The 23,331-nt window shown below is 37.6% G+C and overlaps 1 protein-coding gene across 2 annotated transcripts in view; it reads right to left on the bottom strand.

Moving 5' to 3' along the window:
- The window catches only part of ARHGDIB (Rho GDP dissociation inhibitor beta), a 69,682-nt gene that overhangs the window by 20,227 nt on the left and 26,124 nt on the right, over positions 1 to 23,331 (bottom strand). Inside the window, exon 1 of one of the 2 annotated variants that reach the window (XM_043965024.1) lies at positions 12,454 to 12,519. The exons of the other annotated variant lie outside the window; for it this stretch is intronic. The gene's annotated coding sequence lies outside the window, so the exon portion shown is untranslated. Of the gene's footprint in view, positions 1 to 12,453; positions 12,520 to 23,331 lie in introns of those variants that run through there. 2 annotated transcript variants of the gene reach the window in all.

The raw sequence follows: 23,331 nt of genomic DNA, 5'->3' as shown, positions 1-23,331 counted from the left end.
AATGGAGCATTTTGTATTGAATCCAGGAGGCAGTAGAGACCCGTTAGAGTTTATTGAGTGGCTGTGGTGGAGTGGGGAAGTAGAGAGGGTGATAGGTCAGACCTGTACTTTCGAAAAAATCATTTTGTGACTGAATGGAGGATGGATTGAAGTATTGCAATAGTGCAGGTATGAGGAGGTCTACAATAGAGGACAGAAGGGGGGTGTATTTGAGATATGCTGCAAAGGTACAATCAATAGGCCTTGGTAATTCATTTAATATAGGGGATGAGAGATAGGGAAGTATCAAAGATGACTCCTACATTGTGAGCCTGAGGTTCTGGGAGGCTGGTGTTGCCCTCTATAGTAATTCGGGAAGTTAGAAGGAGTAGGGGGTTTAGGGGAAAAGAGAATGAGTTCTGTTTTGGACATGCTTAGTTTAAGATGTCTACCAGATATTCAGTATGAGATGTCTGAAAGGCAGTTGGAGATGTGAGACTGGAAGTCAGCAGAGAGATCGGGGCAGGATAGGCAGGTAGATTTAAGAATCATCTGCATAAAGATGGTAATGGGAGCTAATGAGATCACTAAGTGAAGTAATATAGAGGGAGAAGAGAAGAAGGCCCGGGACAGAACTCTAACCATCTGTTAGAGGGCACGATCAGGAGAAGGATCCAACAAAGCCAGAAGAAGAGGTCAGATAGGAAGGAGGAAAACCGGGGCGGGTATGACGTCCTGAAAACCTAAAGAATGTCAAGGAAGAAAGAGTGATTGACAACTTCAAAGGCTGAAGAGAGGTCAAGGAGCATGAAGATTGACAAGAGACCTTTGGATGTGGCAACCTAAAGGTCATTGGTAACTTTGAAGAGAGCAGGTTCAGTGACATGAATTAAGAAAGTTAAAGAATGAAGGGTCAATATTATTCTGTGTAACTTTAAAACATTCATTTTCAATTGTTTTGTGCATTTAAACTTCACCTTGCATCTGTTCATGAAAATTTTTTCTGTGCTTTTCTGTATTCATCGTATTCATTGTTTCTTAAAGCTCCATAAAAATTCCATTACATTTATAGTTTTAAAATGATTTAAAACTTAATTATATACTTTTGTTTTCTTCGCTATCACAAAAGTGTTATTATTAATATTTTGGTGAATATGGGGACTCTGTTTTGGATCAAAAGGTTAACTTTTTGGCCCTTTATTTGCATAATTCTGAATTTCTTTCCCGAATGGAAAACTGTGAATTAATCCACAACTCTACCAATAATGTAGAGTCACCCCTTCAACATTCACTATTCCTATCTTTTGTCATCTTTGCCAACTTGCAGGGTGTGAAGTTAAACCTCAAAGTTATTTTAATTTTAATTTCTCTTATTAGTGACTTCAAGCATTCTTTCATGTGATTATTCATAGTTTGATATTCTTACTTTGAGAATTATTTGTGCATATCCTTTGATCACTTATCTATTGGGGAATGGTTTCTGATTTTATGCATTTCTTTTAGATAACTATATGTCTGTGATACTAAACAATTATTCAATAAATTTACTAAAAAGACTTTTTGTTTGAGATTTAGAGTATCCTATGGGGTGAAGGGGCAAGGGAGACAGCCAAGTAGGCAACTGAGGTATTAAAAAAAGGATAAAATACGTAATTTTAATGATATGCCAATGCAATTAAATAGGTGTTGCATGAATAAAATCAATATACTGTGGACAAGAATCATAATTGTTTATTGGGGAAAAAACATCTTTGCATCAAATATTTCTAAAGTCTAATATGTAAGATATACATGGAATTAATAAAAACATATGACAAAAAGTCATTCCATTATGGTTAAATGGTCAAAGGAAATGAACCAAAAATTCTCAAATGAAGGCTTTCAAATTATAAACAACCAGATAAAGGAATGCCCAAATTAATAATAAGAAGGGACATAAAAATCAAAACAATACTGAGATTTTACCTTATACCTAGAAAAATGGTAAGACTGATAAAAATAGAAATAGTCAATTTTGAAGGATGGCAGGAAGACAAGTACACCAATACACTGTTAATAAAGTTATGAAGTAGTCTAATCATTCTAGAAGTCATTTTTGGAACTGATGTTAAAAAGTGATTAAAATATTCATATCCTTTGACCTAGATACTCCATAGAGTATCAAAGAAATCAAAGACTAAAAGGAATTTCACATATATACCAGAATGTTCATGTCAGCTTTTTTTTTTTGGTGATAAAGAACTAGAAACAAAGTAGATACCCATTGATAAGGGAATTTCTGAACATGTTATAGTATATGAATGTAATAGAATATTATTGTGACTTAAGATGCTACAAATAAGAACTCAGAGAAGCATAGGAAAACTGACATGAAGTTACTTTTGTTCTTTAGTCATTTTCAGTCTGATTCTTCAGGACCACTTTTGGGGTTTTCTTGACAGAGAGACTGGGGTGGTTTGCCATTTCCTTCTCTAGCTCATTTTATAAATGAGGAAACTGAGGTAAGCAGGGTTAAGTGACTTGCTCAGGGTCATACAGCTAGTAACTGTCTGATTTGAACTCAGCAAGATGAGTCTTCCTGACTTCAAGCCTAGCACTGTATCACCTGCATCACCTGGCTGTCCCACATAGAGAGTAATAAATAAATAGATCCAGGAAAATAACATATAAAATGATTATGAATATAAATTGAAAGAGGAACAACAAAAATTGAAACTAAATGTTATGTAATAGTAATGACCCTGTGAAAAGTTGAAAAATGCATTTCTCCCCATCAATAGCCAAGGTGGGGTAACCAAGGGTGTGGAATATACTGTCATTTACATTTGCTATGTTGTTTAGTTTTGATGAACTACCTTTTTTCAATTTCTTTTCAAGTTTTTTTTTTTAATAAAGGAAATCTCACTGGAGAATAGAAAGGAAAGTGACATACTTGGAAATTAAGGTGATACAAAAACCAAAAAACATCAATAAAGTTAAAATTTAAAAAATAAAAGTAGTCACATTTCCAAGAGAAAATTAAGACATGAACAGAGATCACCTCAAATAGTCTTTCCCAAGACTTCAAAAAGAAGATGAAGTGGCTAAGTGTGTGATATGCATGGATGTAGTAGCTGGCTTCATGAATTTCATAGAGTAACAGAATTGGGGCAGCTAGGTGGTGCAGTGGATAGAGCACTAGCCCTGAAGTTGGGAGGATCTGAGTTCAAATCTCACCTCTTACACTTATTAGCTATGTGACTTTGGGCAAGTCACTTAAGCAGAATTGCCTTAAACATGCAGGGCCATCTCCAGTAGTCCAGATCGATGATGGATAGATAGATAGATAGATAGATAGATAGATAGATAGATAGATAGATAGATAGATGGATGGATGGATGGATGGATGGATCTTGCCACTGGACCCAGATGGCTCTGCAGGAGAGAGTAAGGTTGGTGACCTTGCACAGCCATCCCTCACTTATATCCAATTTGCTACAAGTCATGACATTACCCTGATGTCATGGTCCTCTTAGAGAACAAAGGACAAACAAAAGAGTTAACAGAGGAAAAGCTGGAAAGTATTTCAGAAAAGAGAGTCATCTATTTGGTGATTGCCAAGGGTGTCTGAGACATATGTGGGAACCTGGAGCTCAGAATTTGAAGTAACTCTAGAATGTCTTTGATAGAAAGCTCTCATATGTGTCAATAGGATGGAGGTACCCAGGTTCCTTTACTACAGTTAGAGTGCCAGAATAGTGAGGTGTAGGTGACCTCATGTCTCTTTCATCTCTAAGTTTATATGATCCTGTCTAAACAGGTATTACTTTTGACCAAATAGTGCAAGAAGCCCAATGTTTATCATTAGATGAGTCAGAGGGTTAGAGGAGAATTGGAGGAGAGTAATGTGATGTTGATAGTCAGACAGAGAATGTTCAGGAGTATATTCACAGAGAATTAGTTTATTCTAATCAGACAAGGTGAAAAAGTAAGTTACAAGGAATCTTGGTGTGGTAGAAAGACCTGGAATCTTGTTGTGGTAGAAAGCCCACACTGGATTTGGATCAGAATAGGAATAAGAAAAAGATTAGTGATTTCACTCATATAGGAAACAACTCCTTCTATCAAAACAGATTTAAACACTTTGTCTACAACTTACAATCCATGAGAGTGGCCTAGAATATTGAGAGGTTAGATTATCTGCCCAGAGTCACACAGCCACTGTGTCAGAGTCAGTCCTTGAACCCAAGTCTTCCTGACTACCAAACTAGTTCCCTATCCACTACATAATGCTGCTTTTCAGGAGACCTGAATCAAAGTCCCGCACTGGTCATTTAGGAGATGGTATCACCATAGGAAATACATTGACCCTTTCTCACTTTCCTTATCTGTAGACTAGATGCTGTCAAAGGTCCTCATATAATTTAAGATTCTGTGATTCTCTAAAACCCTCTGCTGTCTACACAGAGCTGAGTGGGATGGGAAAAAAAAATTTAAAGTGGTTCGTAAGAGGTTAGAGAAAGCACAGGATAAGCCAGGAAAAGTTTCCTTTTTAAACCAACAGATATTTGTAAAGCACTTACTCATGTACAAAGTGTGCAAGGCAATGTGCCTGTATGGTTTGACTCAAGTCACAAAGTTAAAGGGAGGACAAATTCTCCAAATTCTTCCTCTCCCTACAAAATTCTCTCAGGTCCTGACTGTTGGATTCAAGATTGAGTTTTCTCAGCAAAATGAGGCATTTTGGGCAGTTAAAGGAATGACAACTCTGTTTTAGAAGCCTTAGATAGACTGATGACTCAGCTTAGACTGGGTCCAAGGAACCTCTTCATCTCTTCAACATTTTCAGATGTTAAAGATATGAGGGGTTCTGGGGGTATTGGGGAGAAGCATGATCGCAGAAACTGACGCGGGGGAGGAAATGCTCATACAGAATGTGAGCAACTCTTTCCATGGGAAGCACCTCATTTTCAGTGTTTTTCATTCCATGTTATTCTTTTCATTGAAATGACAATCAGAAGACCTGAGTTCAAGTACTGACTGTCACTTCTTAGCTATATGACTATATATCAAATCACTTGACTTCTCTGAGTCTGTTTCTTAAATAACAGTGAGGGTATTGATGTATGACATGATAAATATAAAGAATTTAAAGAAAAATAAGATGCATGAGAATGAGTCAAATGGAAAAAACAGATGAAATATGCTTAAATGCTGCAACAATGTAAATATCAACAGAGAGATACAATGAAACTGGTTAAATTTCAGCTGTCAAACTTGGAATATTGTACTGTCAAAATTAAAGGGCACATTTCTTCTTTCTGTTAATTTGTAAATTAACTGTTTTTCATGGAATGTTCTGCAAAGTGATTTATTTATGTGTTTGTTAGGAAATGTCTGTTGTGTAAAAAATGTATGGATAATTTTTTAAAGAAAATATTACAGAAAATTACTTAAAAGAATGGAAATAACAGATAGCCTTATAGGTCATGAATTACTACACTTAACCTGTAAATACTCTTAAAGCTTAAAAAAGTGCTAATTCTTATTTTTAAAAAACAACAACAAATAGAAAGAAAAGATTGAGCTACTCAATCTCCAGGGTCCCTTTCAGCTCTAAAATTATCTATTATTTTCCTTAGAACTCTACCAAACAGCTATAATTCTAAATATTTAGAAATTCAGTTATTTATTTGTAAAAATATACAAATGACCAAATACTCATCATCATCTAATATGTATAGATGCTTATTAAAATATCATATATGTTACTATAGGGTCCTCTTGAATAATCTCAAATTTTCCCCAAAGCCCCAGCCAGAATTATATTTTATATTTCCTATTACATATATATGTAATAAATCATATGTATAAAGCATACATACACACATGAATATTATATATGTGTGTATGGACAAATGACCATAAATATATATAGCTATATACATACTCATAAGGATAGGGCCTAGACCTATGATTTCTTTTATACCAACCTCTCCTACTAAGGAACATCTATGAAGATTAGAACATTTGTTCAGTCTCAGTAGCCTGGAGCATTGGAGGTTAAATGATTTGCCCACAGTCACACTGTGTCAGCATGTGTCATAAATGAGATTTGAACTTGTGTTCCTACTTCTAAGGCTAGATCTCTATCTACTAAGCTATGTTAGCTTATGTATTTGTATGTGTGTGTACATGCAACAAGATATATACACACATCTACATGTGTATACCATTTAAGTATATTTATATATACAATCTCTGTGTTTACATATGGCTATAATATAGTTCATACATACATACATTTATGTAAGTCTTTAATTAACATATTGGATTTGTATTCGTAAAGAATTCTACCATGTACAAGGCATTGCATTAGGCTCTATTGAGGATTTAAAGATAAATAACAATACTCCTTTACTTTTCCGTTCCTCTTTACAAAGTACTTTTATATATATGTTTCTATATGCGTGTGTATGTTCTTATAAAATCTTCACAACAACCTTGCGATGAAGATAGTAGAAGTCTTATTGTCACCATTTAACATATGGCAGTTCTTGGAAGCCAAGTGATTTGCCAAATGTCATAAAATTAACCAATTCAAATCTGAGATTAGAACCCATGTTTCAACTCCAACTTTTGTTCTTTCCACACTACACCTAAATGCTTCTCAAGACACTCTTTGCTTTCACTGAATATAAACAGTCTCACACAGCTTTCTCTTTTCACAATTGCTGGAGTCAAGCTGAAGTGAGCTCAGTAGTTTGGAGGAAGTTTCTTTAATCTTGTAATTCTATCATGTTCTAAGTGTTCTGTTTCCTTCCTCCTCTACCTCTAGCGCTCTATGACCAATTTCAAATGCAAATGATTATGAAAATAAATAAAAGAGGAAGGGGAGAATGGAGTATCAGAAGCATACAATTTTTAAACTTCATCTTTTCTTCCTTTCATCCTATCAAACTCACATATTCTTCCATGCATAGCAATTTTCTAGAGTGACAGAGTTGTATTAATGCCCCCAATCTGGAAAATTCAGGCACCAAAGTTCTCTTTGTCTTCTGTGAAAGAATTTATTTTAAAATCATTTGGCTAACTGTCTCCATTTTCCTCTGCCCTTGGTTTGCATAAACACAGCTTTGTTCATGATACCCAATTAAAAAACTTCTTTACTCAAGAAAACACTGCTGAGTGTGTTGAGTGTGCTGAGATACCACCTTGTACCACTCAGGTTAGGCACTGAGACTAAATAAACTTAAGCTTACCTGTGCCACAAGTTTGGCCTAGCACAGACCAATTGATAAATAAGCATATCCTATCTGAGGCCATTATTTGGTGCTTTGAAAAAAATTTATATATTATTAAGCAAAACAATTATAGAGAACAGACCTTCTTTTCCAGTAGTTTTAGTTGTAAATAAGTTAATAATGGGTTTATTGCAAAATAATCTTGGTCAGGCAATGTGGGACATTTCCATACTTTTCACTGTGGTTTCTTCAGGAAGTCAGAAGAGAGAAATACAAGTGCTGGCTCCTCCCAATCAGAAGGCTGAGCTGACTGGTGTGACTAGGGGATTTTTAGCAAACCTTACATTTCCCTTTGAATTTGGTTACCCATTTAGACAACTTTAATACGCTTGAAACCAAGTAGACTAAGAGAAAGAATTAGTCACCCTGGCTGTTTTGGTTAAGGCTGATACCATAATGGTTAATTGGGTGTAAGATGACCACTGTTTTAGTCCATCCCCTTATGTCCCCACTGCTGTTGTTGTTGATTTTGTTGTGAGTGTTGTGTTGGAGGTGGTGGCAGCATTAGGCACAGCCTCAGTGAATCTTGGGAGCTGACGGAATAGACATTCAATTTCTATTCCCACAAGATTTACAATGTACTCTCTGGATGTGTCAGTATTTCCTTTGCAAAAATAGAACTTATTACTTTAAGGAGTATGAAAGGGACAAGGGGTTCTGGGAATTATGAGGATTGTTTATAATCTGAATAAACCTTAAAGTAGGGAGAAAACTATTACATTTCTGTTTTTTTAAAAACTTCTTCACAAACAGTTTAATTTTAGATTCCATTTGCTGTTCTCTTTCTTAATTGAAGCCAGAGGTCATCTGTGGATGCTGAGAAATGTCAGCCGAAGGGACAAAGTCATAGCTAAGGGAGGAAATCCTGATGAGCAAATAACTTGTGGAGGACAAGATGAATCCCAGAAACTGAGCTTACTAAAGTACATTGAATGATGCAGAATGTTTTGGAGAGAGTTGCTGTTAGGGAGAGAGAGAGAAGTGCCAGAAGGCAGAAAACCTAATTACCTCTTGAGTACAAGTAGAAAATGCAGAATCGTAGGAGGTGAACTCCAGGGGTGGGTGTCTAAGCAAATGTGTTCATTTTCACCCTCACTCCTGCCAGTCCTAATCTTCTCAGGCCAGAAGACAGAAACAATTAAGGGTCATCTCTGGAGATACAGATCTAGTCTAGGGCATGCCTCTAATGCAAAGGTTTTCATATCATCATCATCACCACCACCACCATCATCAACAACATTATTTTGCTCATGACAGAATTCTTTGCAGTGAAGAATCACAGCACATTAAATGTTTAAGGTGGTTAACAAAGTAGGGTTCCCCAGGCGGTCGGGCCATTACCAAAGCTTTAGAATCCCTTTGCCTCTCCTTAACCTCTCCTTCGTCTTCCCCTTCCCTTTAACAACCCCCTCCCAGTTCTTTCTCTCTACTTCCTCAGGACTCAGAGGGAAGGAGGTAGAGAAGGCTTTGCTCCTCCAAGTGCTTTGCTAGCCTTCCAAACAGCAAGCAGAGGAGAGCAGCTGGTAAACTCCAGATGGGGACAAGAGCTGGGGAATGTGGAAGTCTCAGAGTAGGGGAAAGAGCTTCCTGGCACACCTAGGGAAGTTTGCCAAGTCACACCTTTTGAGCAAGTGTTCTAATGGCTTATCCCTGGAAGAGTGGTTAGGTCCTACGTGGGGGTTCTTACCCGGGAAGTCTGGGAACTTGTTTTAAAAATATTCCGACAGCTGTAGTTCAATATAATTGGCTTCCTTTGAAATTCTGTGTATTTTATTTTATAAATATAAAAACATGATTCTGAGAAGCGGTCCATAGGCTTTACCGGAGTGCTAAAGGGGTCCATGACACAAAAATGGTTGAGAATATGCAAGTCTATAGCTCTTCTCAGCAATACAATGAGCCAAGGCAATTCCAAAAACTTATGGTGGGGGCAGCTAGGTGGCGCAGTGGATAAAGCACTGGCCCTCGATTCAGGAGTTCCTGAGTTCGAATCCGACCTCAGACACTAGCTGTGTGACCCTGGGCAAGTCACTTAATCCCCATTGCCCCGCAAAAAAAATAAATTAAAACAAACAAACAAAAAACTTATGATGGAAAATCCTCTCCACATCCAGAAAAAGAACTATGGAGTCTAAATGCAGATCAAAGTATACTATTTTCAGTTTATTTGTTATTTTTTCTTTCTCGTGTTTTTTTCCCTTTTGTTTTGATTCTACATTTACAACATGCCTAATATGGAAGTATGTATAACGTGATCAAATGTATATGTGTGTGTGTATATTCATACACACACACATACATACATACACACACATAAATGATTGCTTGCCGTCTTGGGAAGGGGGAAAGGAAGGAAGGGAGAAAAATTTGGAACTCAAAATCTTACTAAAATGAATGTTGAAAACAATCTTTACCTGTAATTGGTAAATAAAATAAAATACTATTAAGAGAGAATATGCAAGTCTAGAGCCTATTGAGTTCTGTTCCTAAGTAGGCTCCCCAGCGTTATGCTAGACAAGGGAGTCTCTGCAACTGCTCCGTCCTTGGATAGATGCCCAAGGCTTAGTTAGGGCTAAGCCAGAATCATGAAATTCAGGTCTGAGGAGATGTTTTGTCAGAAACTAAAAAAATGTTTGACTTTATAATGTAACCTCAGTAGCATAACTACTAAAAGTAAAGTTCTATTCTCACTGCCTTTTGCTGGTACCAAGTGACTTTTCCTGACTGATACTTCTTATCAGAATATTCCGGACAACTGTGGTTTATATGTAAGGATCAAGAAGAATCACAGGAAAAAGAAATCATGTACTGAAGAGCTACCTAGATCAATGCCAGATAAATAATAATAATAACATAATATTTATTGATATTCTTTAAAAGTTAGATTGGATAATATACATTAAATGTAAAAATGTGAAAAGAACACAACATTCTTTTTGATTATGTAGCTTTAGAAAAGAAGACCCTTTAAGTAAGCAAGATTTTCTAGCTCTACCAATCTCTGGATGTAGAACTCAAAAATGGTAGGTTTTTCTAAAGAAAGGTCACATCTAGAACTGAGAAATCTAGTTCACTGTGACAGGAATGAGAACTGGGCACCAACAAAATAGCTGCCTAAGTCATGTCACTGAAAAACACTCTCCCAATGACCACTTCAGGAAACACCTTCCTAGGTGGTTATTGTTCATGCCTTTCCCTACCTTAGATGCTTTTCCCCTGCTGGTTGCATTGTTCAAGTCACATTGCTTTTTGAAGAATCTTTCAAGATATTTCTCCTACTACAGCATTACTTTTCTAAGCAGAACTTTAATGGTAAACGAATCGTTCACAACAGGGTCCCCTTCCTTAGCAATAAATTCCTGCCTACTGAAGCACAGTATTAGCATAAGAACAGCCTGTGGGATTCTTGGCAATTTTACTTCTGACCTTACTACTGTGAAAAAACAACAACACAAAAACAAACCACATCCATCTAACATCAAGGGTGGGGATTAGACTTATTAAAGTCTATACTCATAGCATAGTTCACATTTTTCAACTAATACGTAATACTAATGTAATCTGTTTCTATGCAATACATGTAGGTATAATAGGAATTCTATGGCAAAATTAACAAAAAGATGAAACAAAAGGCATTAAAAATAAATAATTATTTCCCTGCTCTTTTCTTCCTAAGACATGCATACATAACCATTTTTTCTTCTTTGATCAACCCTGAAGTATTAGGCCACAAAAGAAAATAATTCACAATGTCTAGAAACCTTCTTTACTGTGAGCAATTTCAACTGTGTGGGGTAGGATGTGAGATAAGCCCTTCACCCTACTGTCACCTGGTGTAGAACTTAGGAAAAATTAAGTACATCACAAGAAGTCAGTAGTCCAACACCCAACCTAACCAAATCTAGAGATTAATTACAGGTCAGATTAAAATATAAACAGAGAAGATATTTAAAAGGTAGAGGATTGAAGGTGGGGACTCTATAAGCACTTAAAAATTTGTAAAGATAGATGATAGATAGATAGATAGATAGATAGATAGATAGATAGATAGATAGATGATAGATAGATAGATAGATAGATAGATAGATAGATAGATAGATAGATAGATAGATAGATAGATAGATAGATAGTGATCCTCACAATAGCCAGGTGGTATAGGGGTCATTATTATCTCCTTTTTATAGATGAGAAAATTGATACACAGAGAGATGATTGACTTGCCCCAGGCCACACAGCTAGTGCATGTTAAGACATCAGTCACCCTGTAATGTGACTAACATAGCCCACTAAAAGATCAAAATGATCCATCATGCTACCACACAAAGAAAGAGCTAGACTCCCATTAAAGATGAGATTTAGGATAGTTTATGTGTGTATGGGTATATATTTTTTTGCTTATTATCATATTTGATCTGTTTTCAATTGCCTCAACTGTAAAGGAGTAAAAATATGACAAGCACAGTGTTTTATCTCTCTGCCTAGCTCACTAGAATATTATTACATTTTCTCTGTAGTCTTAGAAATACTAGGAGAGCATTCTTGATTAATAAAAAACAATGTGTTCGACCAACATGTCCCCTTTCACTGTTAAACTCCATTATGCTCTATGGAGGTTACAGTTTATAGATTCCCCTGAAGTCACCAAAAAGTACATTTATGAGAGCAATTTCAATTTGGTGGAGAACACCAAGCCATTTTTTGCTACTCTTAAAGTCTGCTTAAAAAACAGGAAACCACACTTCTCCACCCAACCCACCATCCACTGAGATGTCTCATATCAGGTTTGACTTAGAGTTTTCCATCCATTCCTAAATTTGGCCTGATGCCTGTTTTTATCTCACTAGGGGTACCTTCCCTGGATATACACACAGACACACATTTAGCCTCCACCTTTGTCCATCACTAAGGAATCTGGGCTGTGGGTGGCAGGTGTCTGGCCTCTCCCTTTTATCTTCAGGGTTATCTCTGACTTATTTGCTGTAGCTCATCTCTGACTTCCCTTTCTAGTACAGCCAAGACCATCCCTGCTGCTGCCCCAACACTTCTTGTCATAGGGCAGTCTCTAAATAAGGTATCCTGACCCTCTCCCAGGAAAATAAAATGCAGAGGTTCAGCCACTTAGGTCCAGAGATTGCCCACCTTTCCCTCTACCCCCTATAGTTTCCAATCTCCCTGTGGTATTTGAACTTACTTGCAGTGGTTCGTGTCTCCCTCTGGGGTGCCTCTGTCTCTCAGCTGTTGCTTCTCAGTTCTGGCAGTTATAAAAAGGAAGGAAGTTGAATAGAAGAAAAAAAAGTTTTAAACCTACTTGAAGAGGAAACCCTGAGCTGCTTCAAATCCTGTTCCTTTGCAGTGAGCTATTATCAGGGCATATCTCTTGATAAACAGACTGCACAAGAGCCTCTTAAGTAAATTGTGCATTTGGTAAAATGATCCCTCATCTGGGGATGATGTGCATGAAAGGTGTGTCTGACCAACAATTGTTGTGAATATACACGTATATATTTTTGTGTTTAGATGTGCAGAGGAATCTAAGCATACAGGTTTCTCAAGGCCATGGCCTGAAACACAAAGTCCATGAGTTTTCTCAATACTTTACTTTCGTCAGTAGCTCATTCTATAATCTTGGCTCACGCCATTTTTCTGCAAAATATAAACAAAAATGTCTCACTTGAGAAGAGATCTCTGAGACATCTCTATTGTAAATAAATGCTGGCAATAAAAATGTGAATGATAACTGCACATATATATGTCTTAATTTTTTAGTTAGTTCTTGTGATTATAATTAAGAAAGGAGCACTCCATCGAAGGATTTGGAATTGCCAATGACTGGGAAGTGAAATACAGAGTAATGTTTTTAAATGGCATTAATACATCCCATTATTTATACCTCTGAGGGCACGGTTCGTCTTCTACCCGGATGCCAAAACAACCTTCCTATAATGTACGGATCTAACCACTGAATTCCCCTGCTTTCACTCTCCTCTAGTCAATAGGAATCCCTCCCCCCAAACTGAGTCCCTGTAGACATTTATGGTCTAATTTCCCTTTTCTATCCTTTCATCCATGTGAACTTCAGCTAATCAGGACTAACAACTATTGTGTTCCTAGAATCTGAAGTATCATTTTTTACCTCTTTGTACTTGCGTAGGCCATCCTTCATACCTAGAATGCACTCCCTCCTCTTCTCTTACTTTTAGAATCCTAACTTTTCTCAGCTCTATGGCCTGTTTCTCTTTCTCATACGACACCCCCCCCCCAACCACCCATGAAGGTGTTCTCTGTTCTTCAAATATACATAGACCCACAACTCCTACCTCACCTATCCGGTACATAATTATCACTGTACAAGCCATGTAGCCCCGTTCCCAAGTAGAATATAAGGGATGTGAGGAAAAGGTACAGTGTGTTTTTTTCTCTTTGAATTTCCCAGACCCAGAGCAGTGCCTTGCACATGATAGGTGATTAATAAATATTTGTTAAATTGAATTTAGCTAAGATGAATTAAGAAATGCAGTTTAAATCCTATTAATCTAGTCTACTAATTTAGAATGTGTGATATTGTTCAACTCAGACATTAATGAGGGTACAGTGGAAAGCACTGGATTTGAAGTCCAAGGGTCTGGATTCCAATCTCAGCTCCACCACCTGTGTGAAGGGCAGCTAGGTGGTGCAGTGGGTAGATCTCTGGGCTTGGAATCAAGAAGACTCATCTTCCTCAATTCAAATCTGGCCTCAGATGCTTCCTAGCTATACTACCCTGAGCAAGCCAATTAACCCTGTTTGCCTCAGCTCTTTCACCTGTAAAATGAACTGGAGAAGGAAATGGCAAATCACTCCAGTTAGTATCTCTGACAAGAAAACTCCAAAGGAGGTCAGGAAGAGTTGGACACAACTAAAACGACCCAACCACAACAACCTGTGTGAATTTAGGTGAGTCATTTAACCTCTGTGGGCTAGATGATCATAAGGTTCCTTTCAGCTCTAACTCTAAGGATTGATGATCATTAATTCATATAATGTATGAAGAACATATTCACTAAGCATAGCCACAGTGACAATTTCAGCCATGCTTCAATTGTTATTAAGGATTCAATCCTATTTCTTGTTTGTGAATTGAATAGATGCTAATTACATTCTATTGAAACACATACTATATTGGAGCATCTCAAAGCAGGGAGACATCTGGAGGTCATCTGATGCAATCTGTATCGGAACAGAAATCATCTTTATGCATCCCCTGGCCACAGTCATTCAATTTCTCCTGCAAGGTTTCCAGTTAAGGGGAACATACTAGCTCCTAAGGCAACCCATTCCACTTTTGAACAGCTCTAAAGAAGAGACCTCAGTCAGAGGCCATCTAGTACAGCATTTTCATTTTACAGATGAGGAAACTGAGACCCAAGATATGACATAAATAGGAAGCATCAGAGATTTAAACCAGATTTACACCTAGGCCTTCTGACTCCGGAGCCCGGGTTCTTTCCAGCATCTCTTCAGCCTCTGGTAATAGCTAAAATCTGCTGCTCTATCGTTTTCATTTCTCATTCCTATATCGTACAATCACAGATTCTAAAAGTTATAAGGGATCTCAGAGAGAATATGGTCTAATACCTGACAAACTCTACTTATGCTTCTATGCAACTTGTGTCCCTGATTTCCTTGCTGTTCACTAGTTTCTCAACTGTGGGCATTTCCCCTGACTGTCCCTCACACTTGGAACTCTCTCCCTCCCCATCTCCACCTCCCAGCTACCCTGGCATTCTTCAAGTCTCAGTTGAAATTCCACCTTCTGCAAGAAAGAAGGTTTTCTCAATCTCTTTTAATGCTAATGCCTTCCCTCGGTAAATTATCTCCAATTGATCTTGTATCTATCTTGTTTGTATATAGTTGTTTGCATGTTATCTCTCTCAGTAAACTGAATTCTCTCAGTAAACCTGAGAGCAGGCAATTTTTTTTTTTTTTGGTGAGGCAATGGGGGGTAAGTGACTTGCCCAGGGTCACACAGCTAGTAAGTGTCAAGTGTCTGAGGCTGGATTTGAAGTTAGGCCCTCCTGAATCCAGGGCCGGTGCTTTATCTATTGTGCCACCTAGCTGCCCCTGGCAATGTTTTTTTAACCTCTGATTGTATCCCCAGCACTTAGAACAGTGTCTGACTTAGAGAAAACAATAAATGCTGCTTAACTTGACCTCAGAGAAAATTTAATCCAACCCATTCTTTGTCAAGCCTAAACTTCCTTCTCTGCATCCTTATAGGCCAAACGGAAAAAAGATGAATCGCTTTTCCACATGATAGTCCACTGAACCACCTGAAAACAGATTCATCACAGTGTAGTCCTCCCACTGGGCTCACTCACAATGGCAGGCTGGGTCAACAGAGAGAAGCTGACTCTACTCCATTCAGGATTCCATGGGTAACACTGAATGGTTGGATTTTCTACTACTATAGTTTTTTGGGTTTTTTTTTGGTGAGGCAATTGGGGTTAAGTGACTTGTCCAGGGTCACACAGCTAGTAAGTGTTAAGTGTTAAGTGAACTCAGGTCCTCTTGAATCCAGGGCAGATGCTCTATCCACTGAGCCGCCTAGCTGCCCTCTACTACTATAGTTCTTAAACCCCCATCTAGTGTGCTCCTTATTATCAGTGAGTCACTAGAACTCAATTAGCATAATAGTTATAAAACATCCCCCCTCAACCCAGGGAACACACTTTCCTTTTGCACACACAAAGTTCCTGGGGGAAGGTTGCCTAAAACAAAGTAGAAAGGCAACAGAAAACATGTGTGACCCTGGAGTACCTGCCAACTCCCAGTCTTTGAGATACTTTTCTCCCTTTGGGGGATGATCATGAATTTCACTTTGATGTAGCTCTCTATTAGGCTCTGAAAGTAGTTGTCTTTCTAGAATTTACTTTGCATTTTTTCTCTCTTGAGAGGACTGATGATCCCTCTAGTCACTGCCATCCATCCTCAGGTAACCTCCTTCTACATCAATTTGCAGGTGTTTCCTCTGTCTTTGGCTGCTGCTACTATCTCCAATGGACCCTGCTACTGACCTATTAGAACTTCTGATGGTTCTTCTGTTTTTTCAAAGTTTACAAGGTCATAATTCTGCATCTGAAAACTCTGTTGCCTAAGATCAGGAAAGCATTGTTTCTTATGTATTTACAAAAAGAATCTGTGTGCTCATAGATTTGTGGCAGCCAGATGGAGAAATGCAATTTGCTGCTGCTCCCACACAACAGCTCATGAGTACAGAAACAGTTAAAAAAATCCCCAGGAGATTTGTAATGAACCTTTTTTATGTGCTGATTTCTAGCTCAGCAAACTCAGTCATCATCTGAAGATTCCATTGTTTATTCCTCAATTACATATGGCTGGAAACAGGTTCTCCAAAGTTCCATTCATTGGATTGGAATCAGGCAAAATAACTGCACATACTCTGTATAACCATCAAGAAGTATAATCTGAGTATGCCATAAGTACTTGCCCCTTATAGTCCAGTTCCATATTTTTGTTAGTATCAAAGTTTATTGCCTCTATTTTTCTTTTCTTTTCTTAGTCTATTTTTCTCTTTCAGAAGAAGCCATTCCTTGACACCCTTTTTTCTGGTCTTTGACTTAAATCTATGGATCATAGGTTGTCAATTCCTTAATTTAGGTTGCTCCTAGTATGTACAAAAAGCCTAAGGGACATCTTTAGAACCTGTTTTTTTTTTTTTGTTTGTTTGTTTGTGGGTTTTTGGTTTTTTTTGGTGAGGCAATTGGGGTTAAGTGACTTGCCTAGGGTCACACAGCTAGTAAGTGTTAAGTGTCTGAGACCGGATTTGAACTCAGGTACTCCTGACTTCAGGGCTGGTGCTCTATCCACTGCGCCACCTAGCTGCCCCCTAGAACCTGTTTTGAGACTAAAATTTTAACTTACAAATCTAATTTGAATAGTTTTAAAAAGCTAATTAAAGCAATAAGAACGACCAAAATATTAAACTGATCTCATTACTTTTGCTCAGTGAAAAAAAGATCAAAACTGGACACTTAAAGGGGAAAGAGTGCTTGAGTTCTATGTCCCCTATTGTCTAAAATGGTAGATCAGATATAATAGTTGCTTACTTCTCACTCTCTTTTGTTGGATCCTCCCTTCCTCTCTTACTCCTCAAGTGTAGTTCGCCTTAAGGTTTTTATTCTGAGCCCTCTCCATTTCACTCTCTATACCCTTTCTATTTGTTATATTTTTGTTTTTATTTGTTTTCTATTTGTTATCTTATCAACTTTCAAGGATCAATTTATCACCTCTATGTAGATGACTACTGAGTATGCAGCTCTATTCTCTCCCCTGAGCTCCAATCCTACACCAAGAAAGGCCTATTGAACATTTCCCACTGGATGTCTTGTAGATATCTGAAATTTAACATAGCAGATGTTTAACAAATTTAACAAAACAGAAATCATTATATTTCTCCATAAACCTATCTCTCTTCTGAATTTCCCTATTTCTGTTGAGGACATTATTTTTCTTCTAGTCTCTCACCTTGGTAACCTCAGAGTTATTTCAGCTTCTTCAATCTCACTCTATCTTTATATCAAACCAGATGAAAAATCTTGTGGATTTTACCTTCATAACATCTTTTGCTTCTATCCTGTTTCTTCTACTAGCAGACTACCACCCTTGTGCAGGCCTTCCTTACCTCTTTCATAGACTATAATGGCTCCCTAATTGTTCTCCCTGCCTCGCATATTTCCCCCTGTGAATCTACCTTTCTCGAAGCTGCCAAAGTGACATTCCTAAACCATAGGCTTGATCATGTCATTCCCCAAGGCATAAAGTTTCAGACCCTCCCTATTACTTCTAAGACAAAGCATAAGTGGCTCTGTTTAACATCCAAGGCCCTTTTATATTATGCATAATTCCTCTTCATGCACACCAGTCAAAATGGCCTGCTTTCTGTTCTACATACAGCGATGAGTTTATAAAACTCATAAACCATCCTCTTGAATTTTGCCATTAATTGAGGCTTATTGCTTACCGACTCCACCCTATTTCTTTCGTAACCCCAGGTAGGACCATTCTCCCTATGCCTCCCCAGGATAAGTTGTCATGGACACTTTGAGAACTCTCCCAGGGATTACAGAAATTTGAGCTAGAATGTGCCTGGCAGGAGAGCCCAGGCTTTTGGTTTCGGTGGGCTAAAGCCCAAGTGTTAGGGGGCCACCTGAGGAAGGAAAAATTATCTCATATTCCATATTGGTCTAACCATGTGACAAGATTCAGAGTAGGGTCTTGCCACGCTGTAGTGCAGCTATGAGCAAGACAGTGTAGACAAGAAAGATATGAAGATAGGAGGATTAAAGAAAGGCAGAGGAGACAAAAAAACAACCAGAGTGCAGGCCTAGATCAGTATGAACTAGTAGCATTTAGTGAGAGTGAACATATTCTTCTTTTTTTTTTTTTTGGCAGGGCAATGAGAGTAAGTGACTTGCCCAGGGTCACACAGCTAGTAAGTGTCAAGTGTCTGAGGCTGTATTTGAACTCAGGTCCTCCTGAATCCAGGACTGGTGCTTTATCCACTGCACCACCTAGATGCCCCCTGAGAGTGAACATATTTTAATCTATAGTCCCATCTCCCCTTTCTTGTCCAGAGGACAGCACTTCAGAAATCTTCACCCATATTTCTCTTCCTCACCAGAATTGTTGGTGTTGGTGCTGTCAGAATTTTTTTCTAGAGTACCTCCCATCTTTCTTGGTCTGAGTTCCCCAGTAGAAATGGAGGCTGTAGGATCCTGCTTGTCCTTTCTCTGATCTTTATGAAACCTACTTTGTCAAAAGCTGGGGAATGAGCTTTCTTCTTTATTATAGACTTTAAAATGAAGTAGTTACTTGCTCCCAAGGTTCCCATCATTTCTATTTCAGTAACCCTTTCCTCCTTATTAGTTGGAATCAGTTCCAGATTAACAATATTTTTATCACTTCCTCTATCTGCTTCAAATATTATTTCCTTATAGTAAATTTCATTATTATTTATATTTCTTAACCGGACTGACTACACAGAATTCATTGAAGCAGGCCTAATGCAACCTCTACATTAAAAAAAAATAACAACTTTGTTACAAATTTTCCAACTCTGTTTTTAAAAAGTTCTATAATTCTTTTTCTAAAATGTGCTAAAGTATCAGGGCTCTAGAAGTCTGAATTTTCATGAGTGTATACTGGTAGATTTGTCATTTTTTACCTTCTTCCCCAACAATCACTTTGGATTTTTTAGGTTTGTTTCTACTTAAATGCATTGAGTTAACAAATCCAGTAAATATATTTTCCCAACCTAACTTTGCTCCATATGTTATAGATAAATACACAAGCACATATATATTGTAATACTACAGCAGAGCAATGATGAAGGGCTGAACTAAGGTGGTAGTTGTATGAATAAAGAAAAGGCATCTGATACAGGAAATGTGAAGGGAGAACCAATGAAACTTAGAAAAATTTATGTATTTATAACAAAGTTAGATTGGGGAATACATAAGTATATGTACACATATAATACATATAATTATATAATATAATACACACATATTGTTTTTGGAAAGTTGTATTACAAGAAAGAGATGTATTCTCTTTAGAAAAACAGGAAAAAAACCTAATGATTCTAATAGTTAGAACCATTTCTTCTCTTTGTGGTGAAATTAAAAAGATTAGGACACTAGGATAGAAAGACAGAAAAATGAGAGAGGATATGATCCAAGTCCATGAAAATATGAGGGACATGGACAAGGTGATTGATTGAGCAAATACCTAAATATTAGAACACTGAGAAATCCATAAATGCTCAATGGAGGTAGTTATAGAACAAATAAAAGCAGAATTAACCACTTTAGGCTCTACTGCTTAGTTTACTAACCTTTTCCACAGGTAGCAGAAGTACCATGTTTCATTGAGATGGTTTGGCCCTTACCTCCACAAATACCATAAAGCCCTCACATGAAACACAAAACTTTGTATGGTTCTCAGAGAGCTTCTATCTCTATCCTGCAATTTCATGTAATTTGAAGGTGGCAGATGATCATCTCAAAAGTCTAGAGGAATGAGTGATCAGTGTGGATTTATCCAATTAGTCTCTTGGCTCAACACCCACTTATCAGGAAACTCCTCTCTCTTCTCTTTGTGCTTCATTTCAATGAACTCTTAGGGTGAACATGGCCTGTGGAGTTAATGACATAAATCTAACAGTCCTAGCAAGGCAAAACTCTGTCCAATAAGGTCCAGGTCACTACAGACTCTGGGAGTTGTGTTTCTCTCAAGTACAAGTAGAAAGGATTTTGGCATTAAAGTCTTCTGAACTTTACTCCAACCTTACTTTCCAGACATGATATATCATTTTTTCCTTGCACACATTATTCAGTCCAACCTAACTAGACTTCTTGCTATTTCATTCCATTTTTTGTCTCTTTACCATTGTACATACCATCCCCATATGTGTTGAATACTAACCTCTGCCTCTTAAACTGGCATACAAATTACTTGGAACAAGCAACTATTTTGATATGGTTTCATTTTTGTTACAAGCAGTGGACATGAAATGTGCTGCTACTAACAATAGGTTGACTCAGAATACTTTACCTTGGTCAGATGAATGGAAAATGAGCTCGTTTCTCTACCTTTAATTAGTTCTCCCTCAGCTGAGTGCTAAATTGTGTGCTATTTCCATGTTCCACTGCTCGATTTTGTTGTTTTTAATTTTGTAGGTTTTTTTTAGTTCAAAGAAACATGAAGAAATCATAGCTCATCATCACTACAGTTCAGTGATTGCATGAAGTAAAATATGGCTAAAAATAATAAAAAAAAAACAATGTCCCAAACATATAACCTATTGCAGTGAAATGGCCTAATTAATCCTTTTAAAATAAGAAAAGATATTCAGAGAAATATTGCAACTAGCAGGGTGGTTAAGATTCCACTACAGTGTAGCAAGGGGGGAAAAAAGCTATGGAGCAGTTCCATGAAGAAAAAATGCTTGTCAGTGGCAAGGCAATAAAAAGACTAAGTACTGAAGATTGGAAAAAGGTAATCTTTACTGAAGAAACTCACTTTTCATTCAAGTCTACATAAAACACACTGTCAGATAAAGTCTGGGTGAAGCTATAAAACTGGGCATCTTCATCAAACTGCAAAAAATCTTCACAGAAAAGTGTCCTGGGGATTTTTATTTCTAGTAAACCTGAAAATTTTGTCCCAATCAAAAGAGTGATGAACTCTGATAAATATGTTGATGTATAGAGAAGAATTTTTTTTCAGAATGGCAAAAATTGCTAAACAGAGGTAGAATTCTTTAGCATATCCTTATGCCATATTGCATGCCACAAAAGATTGAGAAATGTATCCAACAGAGAGAGATACGTGTGCTCTGATGGTCTGCAAATTTTACTGATTTAAAATCCAGTGATAACAAAACTAGGCCTGCAAAAATGGACTGTTCCTCAAAGGTGTGCTTAATATTCATTGTGATAAAGAGGGTTTTCATGCTAAAGAGTTAACAAATATGTATCAAAACCTTGTAAATTCAGTGCCAAATTATGTATAACAAGGGATTATGGCAAAGGATGTCATGTCACACACTTACTAAAAGTTTTACAAAGTTCTGAATAGTTGTAAGGGTTATTTTTGTCAGTTTAGTTATTTTATCTTATTCCACCTAATTTGCAAACTGATGTAGAATCTTAATTTCCCTTCAAGCCTTACCTTGCATTTCCTCCTACATAAAGATTTTCCTATCTCTCCTCCCCTAACTGCTAGTGTGTCCCCATCCTACATTGTCTTGGACTTTTTTATTTGTATAGAGCATATACTTTTTATACTTTTATCCAGAGCAGTGCTGGAGCCCAGCTGGCTTATGACAGCCTATTGTTAAATGTTCAGCGTGAACATTTATACCTCAGAAGTCAGCAAATGCTGCAAATTAAGGCTTGATTTGTTGTTTTCTTCATTGTCTAGGCTTAAGAAAGTGATGGAGAAAAATGTTAATAATGCAGATTAAACTTAAAAAGTGTGTCCTAGGTTGGGGGGACAGCTAGGTGGCACAGTAGATAGGGCAGCAGCCCTGGAGTCAGGAGGACCTGAGTTCAAATTCAGACCTCAGAAATTTACTGTGTGACCCTGAGCAAGTCACTTAATCCCAACAGCCTCCCTACAAAAACAAACAAAAAAACTGTATCCTGGGTACATTTTGTGAGAGCCAATTAATTGTTAAACATTTACCAGCACATCCCTCTGTGTGTGTGTGTGTGTGTGTGTGTGTGTGCGCGCGCGCGCGCGTGCGTGTGTACATGGCATCTCCTATAGACTGTAAGTTCTTTGAGAACATGGACTCTTTGCTTTTTGCCTCTGCACCCCTGGTTCCTAGAATAATCCTTGACAATGTGTATCACTGATTGACCACAGAACCGGGAGTAGGCCATCTCCATCCTAATGCCCATTTTTGTCTTTTCCATCTTCTAAAGTTCCCACACAGGCATGTCCTGCGTCATTTCTGACTTCCTTTTGGCACATCCCTCAGCAGTTTTCAGCTGAAAATCGAGATCCATTTAGGAAGAGTTTGGATAGCTTCATGTTTAATTGATTGATGACAGGCTATTGAGAGAAGTCAGGGATGTTTGGAGAACATTATTATCTTCTCAAGTTTGACATAAGAGGTCATATGTTTCCTATAAACAGACTTTGACCTATCAGACATCGACAAATATCCTTTGATGTGTCAGGCAGAATATTACTGACATTGGTATTTATTATGTTTGTTCAGTCAGGGCTTGATTCAGTGAAAAGAGCTCCAGTCTTAGGGGGAGGAAGCCTGGGTCTAAGTCCACATTACTATCACATAGCCATCACACCTTGCTTAAAGAAATCACTTTACGTAACTCTGCTTCCTCACCTCTAAAATGGTGTAATCTGACTCCAAACCAAAATGGAGAGGGGAGGGGCAACATGCTGCTCAGGGCTGAGTGCAAGGAAACATATATCTTAAATGGACAGAAAACACCTTGCAGCTTAATAATCTAAAATACAGCTTTGTACAATGGAAACA

Source organism: Dromiciops gliroides, chromosome 5 (genome assembly GCF_019393635.1).
Source record: "Dromiciops gliroides isolate mDroGli1 chromosome 5, mDroGli1.pri, whole genome shotgun sequence".
Lineage (NCBI taxonomy): Eukaryota > Metazoa > Chordata > Mammalia > Microbiotheria > Microbiotheriidae > Dromiciops > Dromiciops gliroides.
The sequence above is the reverse complement of the archived record's forward strand: the minus strand, read 5'-3'. Positions and strand labels throughout refer to the sequence as shown.